This window comes from Bison bison, unplaced genomic scaffold (assembly GCF_000754665.1).
Source record: "Bison bison bison isolate TAMUID 2011002044 unplaced genomic scaffold, Bison_UMD1.0 scf7180017864516, whole genome shotgun sequence".
NCBI classification, from domain to species: Eukaryota; Metazoa; Chordata; class Mammalia; order Artiodactyla; family Bovidae; genus Bison; species Bison bison.
The window spans coordinates 9,710,062-9,718,615 of record NW_011495069.1 but is presented as its reverse complement, the minus strand read 5'-3'; the positions used below and the strand labels follow the sequence as shown (position 1 = coordinate 9,718,615).

At 50.5% G+C, this 8,554-nt stretch overlaps 1 non-coding gene across 1 annotated transcript; it reads left to right on the top strand.

The window, feature by feature from the left end:
* Positions 1–1,348: 1,348 nt before the first annotated feature.
* TRNAC-ACA lies at positions 1,349–1,420 on the top strand. Its single transcript has one exon. It is a non-coding gene; the product is annotated as a tRNA-Cys (tRNA).
* The last annotated feature ends 7,134 nt before the right edge of the window (positions 1,421–8,554 follow it).

The window sequence follows — 8,554 nt, the reverse complement described above, 5'->3', positions numbered from 1 at the left end:
CGCCTCCCACTCACGCCCCAGCTCTGGCTATAGCCCCACCTCACCCCTGCTCAGCACCTGTGCCTCCTCCCCTCCTCCTCCCATCTCGTCCTCCCTCAGAGGACTGCAGAGGCCCGGCAGGAGGAAAGAGCACAGAGGTAAGGGGTTTCTTCTGCCTACTTCCACTCCCACCCGCATACCAACATACCTGCGCCAGAGCTGGAGTGGGACTCAGGTAGCCAGGTCCCAGCATCACTCAGGCCTCCTGCCTGCAAGGCGCTCAAGAAGGGCACCGAGGATCTTCCCTGGTGGCGCAGTGTGTAAGAATCCGCCTGCCAGTGCAGGGGACGCAGGTTCGAATCCTGGTCTGGGCAGATTCCATGCGCTGCAGAGCAACTAAACACAGGCTCTATGGTCCTAGAGGCGCAACTCCTGAGACCCCCGTGTGCCTAGAGCCTGTGCTCTGCAACAAGAGAGTAGTGGGTGCGAGGAGAAGCCTGCGTACCCCAAAGAAGAGTAGCACCCACTCTCTGCAAATAGAGAAAGCCCACACAAAAGCAACGAAGACCCAGCGCAACCAAAAAAAAAAAGAGAAAGGCGCTGAAAGTGGTGCCTCCATTCAATATTACCTACACTTTCTGAGCTGCACTCCAGGCAGGGGCTAGAGTTAAGAAGGTGTTGTTCCTGCTCTCCCGGAACTCTAGGGGTAATGGGGGAAAGGGTGCAACCATATTACAAGTGCTTTACAGAGGTGCAAAGTGCAAGTGAGCCTGGAAAGTCAGGCTGATTTCACTTGGGGAACAGAGTGTGAATATCAAGCAAGATCTCCTCCAAGAGGTGACATTTGAGCTGGGTCATAAAGAATAGTAAGACTGACTGTAGGAAATGCTCTTTATAGCAGAGGAAAGGGTAAGAATTAAGGGAACTACTGGGAGTGTTGGGTGCTGTGCTCAGCACCCTATGTATTCATTTAATCCTTATGATGAATCTATGAAGAAGTATTATAATTATGCCCATTTTCCCAGATGTGGTAACTGAGGCTTAGAGAAGGGAACTGATTTATTTACAAACTTCCACATCTGGTAAATGGCAAAATTCAGACTTGAACCTAGGTCTTCCATGCTCTTAACTTCTACGTAGAGTGGTTTGGGCAAAGGACATGTAGAGAAGGGTAGCCGGTGAGACTGGGGGGTGGGGAGACTGCTGGGGGAGGCAGAGGTTTGGGTGGTAGAAGCCTTGGTGAGAAGTGCAGCCTTTATCCAGAGAGCAGTGGGGAGCCATGCAAGGTTCATTAGTGAGGGAGGGAGTAAAGAGGGATGGGACACACAATTAGCTTTCTGTTTTTATTTATTACCACTTTTAAGTGACTTCCCTGGTGGCTCAGATGGTAAAGCGTCTGCCTACAATGCCGGAGACCCAGGTTCGATTCCTGGGTTGGGAAGATCCTCTGGAGAAGGAAATGGCAATTCATTCCAGTACTCTCGCCCGGAAAATCCCATGGATGGAGGAGCGTGGTAGGCTATACAGTCCATGGGGTCGCAAAGAGTCCTAAATGACTGAGTTCATTTTCACCACTTTTAAACTTTATTTATTTATTTTTGGCTACACTGGGTCTTCACTGCCGTTCACGGGCTTCTCACTGAGGTGCCATCTCTTGTCGCAAAGCACAGGCTCCAGGGTGTGAGGGCTTCAGTAGCTGTGGCGCATGGGCTTGGTTACTGCATGGCATGTGAGATCTTCCTGGACCAAGGATGGAACCCATGTCCCCTGTATTGGCAGGTAGATTCCTAACCACTGGACCACTAGGGAAGTCCCCAGCTCAAAGGAGGAGAAATTAGAGACAGAGAACCCTGTGTAAGAGTTGCTACAAAAATCCAAGGAAAAGATGGGGGTTGAAGGATGGAGAAGACGGGGTGCACTGGGAGATGGCAAGCAGAACCTGGGGGCTAAATGGCTCCGGCAGATGAAGTGGAAGGAGAAATCACAGATGATGTCCCAGGTTTGGGGCCTGTTATGTTCCAGAAAGAAGCTTAATAACAGGTCTTTAACAATATATTGGGTACCGCCTCCCTTAATCAGGGCTTTGCTCCACACATGTCACCTGCAAAACTCACCCCTGGATGGTGCTCTTGTTGGTGTTCAGTCGCTCAGTCTTGTCTGACTCTTTGCGACCCCATGGACTGCAGCCAGGCTCCCCTGTCCTTAACCATCTCCGGGAGCTTGCTCAAACTTGACCATTGAGTCAGTGATACCAACCAACCATCTCATTCTCTGTCGTCCCCTTTTCCTCCTGCCTTCAATCTTTCCCAGCATCAGGGTCTTTTCTAACGAGTCAGCTCTTCACATCAGGTGGCCAATGTATTGGAGCTTCAGCTTCAGCATCAGTCCTTCCAATGAATATTCAGGACTGATTTTCTTTTAGGATCAACTGGTTTGATCTTCTTGGAGTCCAAGGGATTCTCAAGAGTCTTCTCCAATACCACTTAGTCTTTTCCAAATACCTGAATGCATTCATCACTTACTTTTGTCCTTGTTCACCCGATACATATGGAGCACTTACTGTATGCCAGGTATTCTGGAGCTAGGATGGACAAGGAACAAACTGAACTAGCCTCATTAGTGGCTTAATGATTCCAACCTGGGGTCTGCATCTGAATCCTGGTTCTGCTACTTCTTGGACCGAGTCCTGGCTCAGCTTCCAGTTTGTTTGTGACTTCAGGTACATTACTCTATCTTTCCTTTTCTCAGTCTCCTCATCTGTAAAATGGGAAAACTAACCGTACCCAGCACGGGGATTAAGTGGGTTAATACATGCAAAGTCGCTGGCACTGGGTAAGCATTTTGTGTCAGCTATTATTATTACAGAGTTCACCTTTTAATGGGGAGACAGATCCAATTACACAATTAATTATTTAATTACAACAGGGATAAATACCTTGAAGGAGCAGCACAGTCTGGAGGTGAGAGAGGGCTCCCCAAAGTGAGGGATGGTCCCTGCTGAGCACTGGGGCTGGCCAGTTTAAGGGTAAGGGAGAGGGGTCTCAGAGGTGGCCTACCCTTAGGCAGAAGGAGGTGCTGAGAGGTTTGTATTTCTGTTAACTTTCCCTCTTTGAAACCTCAAAATGGTGCTGAGAAGTAGGTCAGGCAGATACTCTGCCCCCATTTCCTGAAAGGGCACTAAGACCTAGAGAGAAACAGGGACTTAGCTGGTCAGTGACAGAGCCTCCTGGTTGTTGCTCTGATCCAGGGGGCTGGAGGGGACAGGCTGAGAAGAGGCCTTTGTCCCTCTGTCTGCTGGGGCGGGAGCAGCAGGAACTGAGGCCGCAGCTGGCCACCATTCCTTCCCCTGCCAGCAGAGCAAGTCCAGGCTCATGGCAGGGGCTGGGAATGTTCCTTTCGTCTTTTTTTTTTTTTTTTTAAGGCACTTTAATCAACATTAAGCTGTGACTTCAAACAGACACAGCTCCCAACTGTCCTCCCTAACCCTGGGTCTCTCCAACTCCCCAGGGTAAGCCCCCCCAGGCAGCCAAGTTTCCAGGAAAGGGAATGAGGCCTGGCCTTGGAATCTAAAGACTTTGTGGTGAGTCCTGGCTCAGCCTCCAACTTGCTGTGTGACCTCGGGCAGGTCACCAGCCCTCTCTGGGCTCCGAGTGTCCTCTGCAAAACAGGGAAGGGAGGGTTGAAGGACATCAGGTGGTGGGGGAGGGTGGTGGTGGTGGTAGTGGTGGTGGGGGGAGCCCAGTAACCGGGTTCAGCCAGCTGCAGCCGCTTTGCTGCCCTTCAAGCTGGAGGCACTGTGGCCCCGGGGGTCCGGAAGCCGGGGACAGGCAGCCTTTCATCTCTGCTGGCCCAGGGTCGCTGCAGGTTGGCAGGCCCCACATCCCGAGATCGCGTTTCAGGCTGGAAGGGGCCTTCCTGTGACCTCAGCGGGCCAGCCTGGCCCCTGCCCCCTCCTCCCCATTCTCACCAGAGGGAAGCAGGCAGCATCCCGCCCAAGGTCACTGGCCAGCAAGTGGCTGTCCTTCGGCCTGCCCTTCCCTCCCACCCGAGCCAGCCCCCACTGGCCTCCCACTGTAAAGCCTCAGGTCTCCTGGGCCATTAGGAATCTGCCAAGCGAGGCGTGGTCTTTTTCCTCTCTCTTGTTTCTTGGCTTGTTTTCCCAGTTCTCCAACAGCCGCCTCCTGCAAAAGCCTCCGGGTGCGTGTACAGGAACATTTTTCTTTAAAAAAAAAAAAAAAGAGAGAGAAATGCAGCCACAATTTGGGTAAAAAAGCAACCAACTCCTTAATCCTTCCCTGTAACCTCTGGCTCCTCAGCAGGGTTGGCTCCAGCCGCTGGGAAGGAAGGCCCTGCTGGGGTGAGAGGCCTGGGCTTGTTTCCCGCCCACCCCCTCCTCACCCGCCTCTGCTCTCCTTCAGGGTTTCGTCTGACTTCTGGAGCCAGGAGGAGACGAGCTGCAGGGCTCAGCAGAGCTCAGGAAGCATGGGGGGCTGATGGGGTTGGCCAGGGCCTCTGCCCTCTGCCCACTTGGCCACTTTCTAGGGAGGTTACACGGAGCAGTTTTCACCCCTAACCCACTGCCTCTACTCCCGCTTTCATTCCTTTATTCTCCTCTCCTAGACATTGTAGTCTCTCCACTACAAGTCCCCTGCAAGTTCCCTGAGCGCCATCTCCCATCTCACTGCTTCGTCATCCAGCACCAGGGCTTGGCTTTCTTTTTGTGAAAGCCATACACTTCCACACTCCAAGCCTCTATCCACTCAGACTCCTCCGTAGCGGGGCACTCAATGTGCCCGCCAGGTCTTGCTCTGCCTGCGGAACCCTTAATTAATTATCTGTTGCAGCCCCAGGACCTGGGTCAGTGCTTGAAACATCCTGGGTACTTGGTGTCTCTTGCATGAATGATTTCAAACCATCAAAAGGTCTCTAGCAATATTCAGGGTGATCCTGCAAAAGGAACATTTGATCACCTCACATCCCAGTTAAAACCCTTCCGTGCCTCCCCAGCACCCTTAGAATCCAGTCCAATTCTCCATCCCCCACCTCTTTCCATTTGCCGGATCGCATCAAAGGATTTCCTTTTTCCCCCAACACGCCATCTTTCTCTTGCCCCTGGGCCTTTGTACTTACAAGAAATTCCCCCCTGCCTGCCACACCCTTCCCCAGCTCTTCACCTGGCTGACTCCCTCTGGCCAATTACCTTGTCCGATTACCCAACTAGCAGAGCAACGTGTATTCAGGACACCAACAAAGCAGGGACACTAAAAACATTTAAAAAAAATGATTTGATGTTTGATAATTTAAAAAACATTTAAATAGTATTCATGGCAAACATCTGAAGTTTATTGGAGTTCCTTACTCTTATAGTTACCTTCGTTTTTTATGTTGAATTTACATATGGGCTGGGTGGTGGTAGGTTGACATAATCTGGCTCTGATCTTTCCTTTTTTTATTTTTAAAAATATTTATTGGAAACTTACATTACCGTATGTAAAATAGATAGCCAAGGGGGAATTTGCTGTACGGCTAAGAAACTCAAACTGGGGCTCTGTAACAACCTAGAGGGGGGATGGGGAGGGAGATGGGAGGGAAGTTCAAAAGGGAGGGGATATATGTACACCTATGGCTGATTCAGGTTGAACTTTGACAGAAAACAACAAAATTCTGTAAAGCGATTATCCTTCAATAAAAAGATAAATTTAAAAAGTTATTTATTTGGTTGTGTTGGGTCTTGGTTGTGGCACATAGGATCTTCTATCTTCTTTGCGGCATGCGGAATTTTAGTTGTGGCATGTGAATTCTTAGTTGTGGCTTCTGGGATTAAATTCCCTGACCAGGGATCAAACCCGAGCTCCCTGCATTGGGAGTACCAAGTCTCAGCCACTGGATCGCCAAGGAAGTCCTTGGCCCTGACCTTTAAATCTCAGCCTAGATATCAACTGGCTTCCCAGGTAGTCGTAGTGACAGAAAACCCACGTGCCAGTGCAGGAGACATAAGAGACACAGGTTTGATCCCTGTTTGGGAAGATCCCCTGGAGGAGGGCATGGCAACCCACTCCAGTACTGCTTGGAGAATCCCATGGACAGATGAGCCTGATGGGCTACAGTCCACAGGGTCACAAAGAGTCGGACACCATTGACGTGACTTAGCACAGGCATCAACTACTCCTCCAGGAAGCCTTCACTGACCCCTTGACAGGTTTAGGTTTCTTTTTTGGTAGTCCCAAAGCCTCTCTGGATTCTTCTTTAATACTGCTGTTTTTGCTTTACTTATTGCTTTCTATTCCCTGATTCTAAGTCTGTAAACTCCCTGGGGGCATTTCTTTCCACCTCTGTATCTGCGGTGCCCAGAAGACCTAGCATAGAACTTACCCCAGCATGTTAGTATCTAGCCTTTATAGATTCAATCTCCTTTGCAGGGTTTGCACTATACATCATATTCTATGTCTCTCTATTTTTTTTTTTTATGTCTCTATATTATAACTTTGTTTGAGGAACTCCTATCCACCCTTCAAGACCCCACTCAAATGATTCCTCTTCTGGTAAGCCTGCCCCAATCCTCCAGTTAAGTTCTATGCTTCTGTGGGCTCCCAGCTCCTACTGCAACTGGTGTTCCTCTCTTTTTTTCAAATAATGTAAATTTTTTAATACTTTACTTTTCTTTTTGCTGTTAGAGAGTTTTATTTATATTTTTAAAAATATTTATTTACATATGTATTCGGCTTCACCAGGTCTTAGTTGTGGCACTTGGCCTCTTTCAGATCTTTAGTTGGGGTCTGTGGGACCCAGTTCCCTGACCAGGGATAGAACCCAGGCCCTGTGTTGGGAGCTCAAAGTCTTAGCCACTGGACTACCAAGGAAGTCCTGTGTATGTGTAGCTTTTATGTGTGTGTTTTTCTCCCTCACTAGATTGGGAGTCACTCTAGGGCAGAGACTGGGTGGATGGATCCCTGGATTGCCAGGTCTGTCTGGCAAGAGCCATCAGCAGTAGAGGCTCATTAAATGAATAGACTAGAAGGCGTTACAAAGGAGAGAAACTTAAGGCAGGATTTTGAAGGTGGGAGGGAAAGAAAAGAATAACATGTACTTACCGAGGGCATAGAGTCGGTGCAGATAACAGCAAATAAAACCACCACCACTGAGAGCACCGGAGTGCAAAGGGTAAGAACAGAGCTAAGCTCTGCCTCTCGTGGGCTGTGTGGCCTTGCGCAGATTATAGAACCTCTCTGTGCCTCAGTGTCCTCATCTGTAAAATGAGAGAGAGTAATGTTGCAGGAAGAGGGACTCCTTCCAGGGCCCAAAACTGGGCTCTCGTTTAACTCTCAGAAATGACTTGTCCAAGGAGACACATGTGCTGACAAAGCGAGAGATTTTATTGGGAAAGGGCACCCGGGTGGAGAGCAGTAAGGTAAGGGAAGCCAGGACAACTGCTCTGCCATGTGGCTCTCAGTCTCGGGTTTTATGGTGATGGGATTAGTTTCCGGGTTGTCTTTAGGCAATCATTCTGAGTCAGAGTCCTTCCTGGTGGTACACGCCTTGTTCAGCCAAATGGATGCCAGACAGAAGGATTCTGGGAGGTGGTCAGACATGTGGTGTCTCCTTTTGACCTTTCCTGAACTCTTCCGGTTGGTTGGTGGTGGCTTATTAGGTCTGTGTTCCTTACCAGGACCTCCTGTCATAAAACAACTCGTGCAAATGGTTACTATGGTGCCTGGCCAGGGTGGACGTTTCAGTCAGTGTGCTTCCCCTAACAGTAATGGGATCCACCTCACCAGGAATCAAATAGACTAATATTTGCCAGGTGCTGAGAGCTGTGCCAGGCACACGTGGGCACTGGGTGTGTTGCCATCACTGTTACCAACTCCATTGCTGAGCGCTTTGGTTGTGCTGGGCACTTTCATCTGGCTTCCCTGTTTAGTCCTCACAGCGGCCTGAGAAGGGATTGTTGTCTCCTTTTACCAAGAAATGAGGTGTAAGCAGGCCAAACAGCTTGCGGAGGCCACTCCCTGGGTAAGCGGCAGGAATGGGACTTGAACTCAAGGCTTTCTGGCCTGCCCGCCCACCCGTGTTCCTTGACTGTGTGGCACCTGCCTGCAGGAGGAGGGGGGAGGGAGAGAAGATGGCACAGTGGGAAGGCAGGGAGGCTTTGCCGAGCTGGGGCCTCGGGAGCAGAGCGGCAGGCATTTTTCTAGAGCTTTCATTTCTGTCTGCCTCTTCTGAGCAGGTGAAAAACCCCACAGAGGGCCCTTCACTTGAGTCCTCCCCCTCCTCCTCCCCCTCCCAGCGCTGTCTCATCCCCCATGCTGGGAGGGGGGGAGGTCAGGCTTGCCGTGTGGGGGTTGCAGGCAAGGGGAGTGAGGTGGTGGGGGAGCATCATTCCAGATCCTTCCCTTCCAGCACCGCCCCCCCTTCCCTCCCCCCACCTTCCCCCATCAAAGTCGCTCCGGGGAGGAGAGAGCATTCCAGGTGGAAGGAATGGCAAATGCAAAGGCTGTGGATTCAGGATGTGGAGGCGGGGAAAGCCTGCAAGCTTGGCTGGAACCGAGGTTCGGGGGGCCCCCTGGGATTGCTCAGT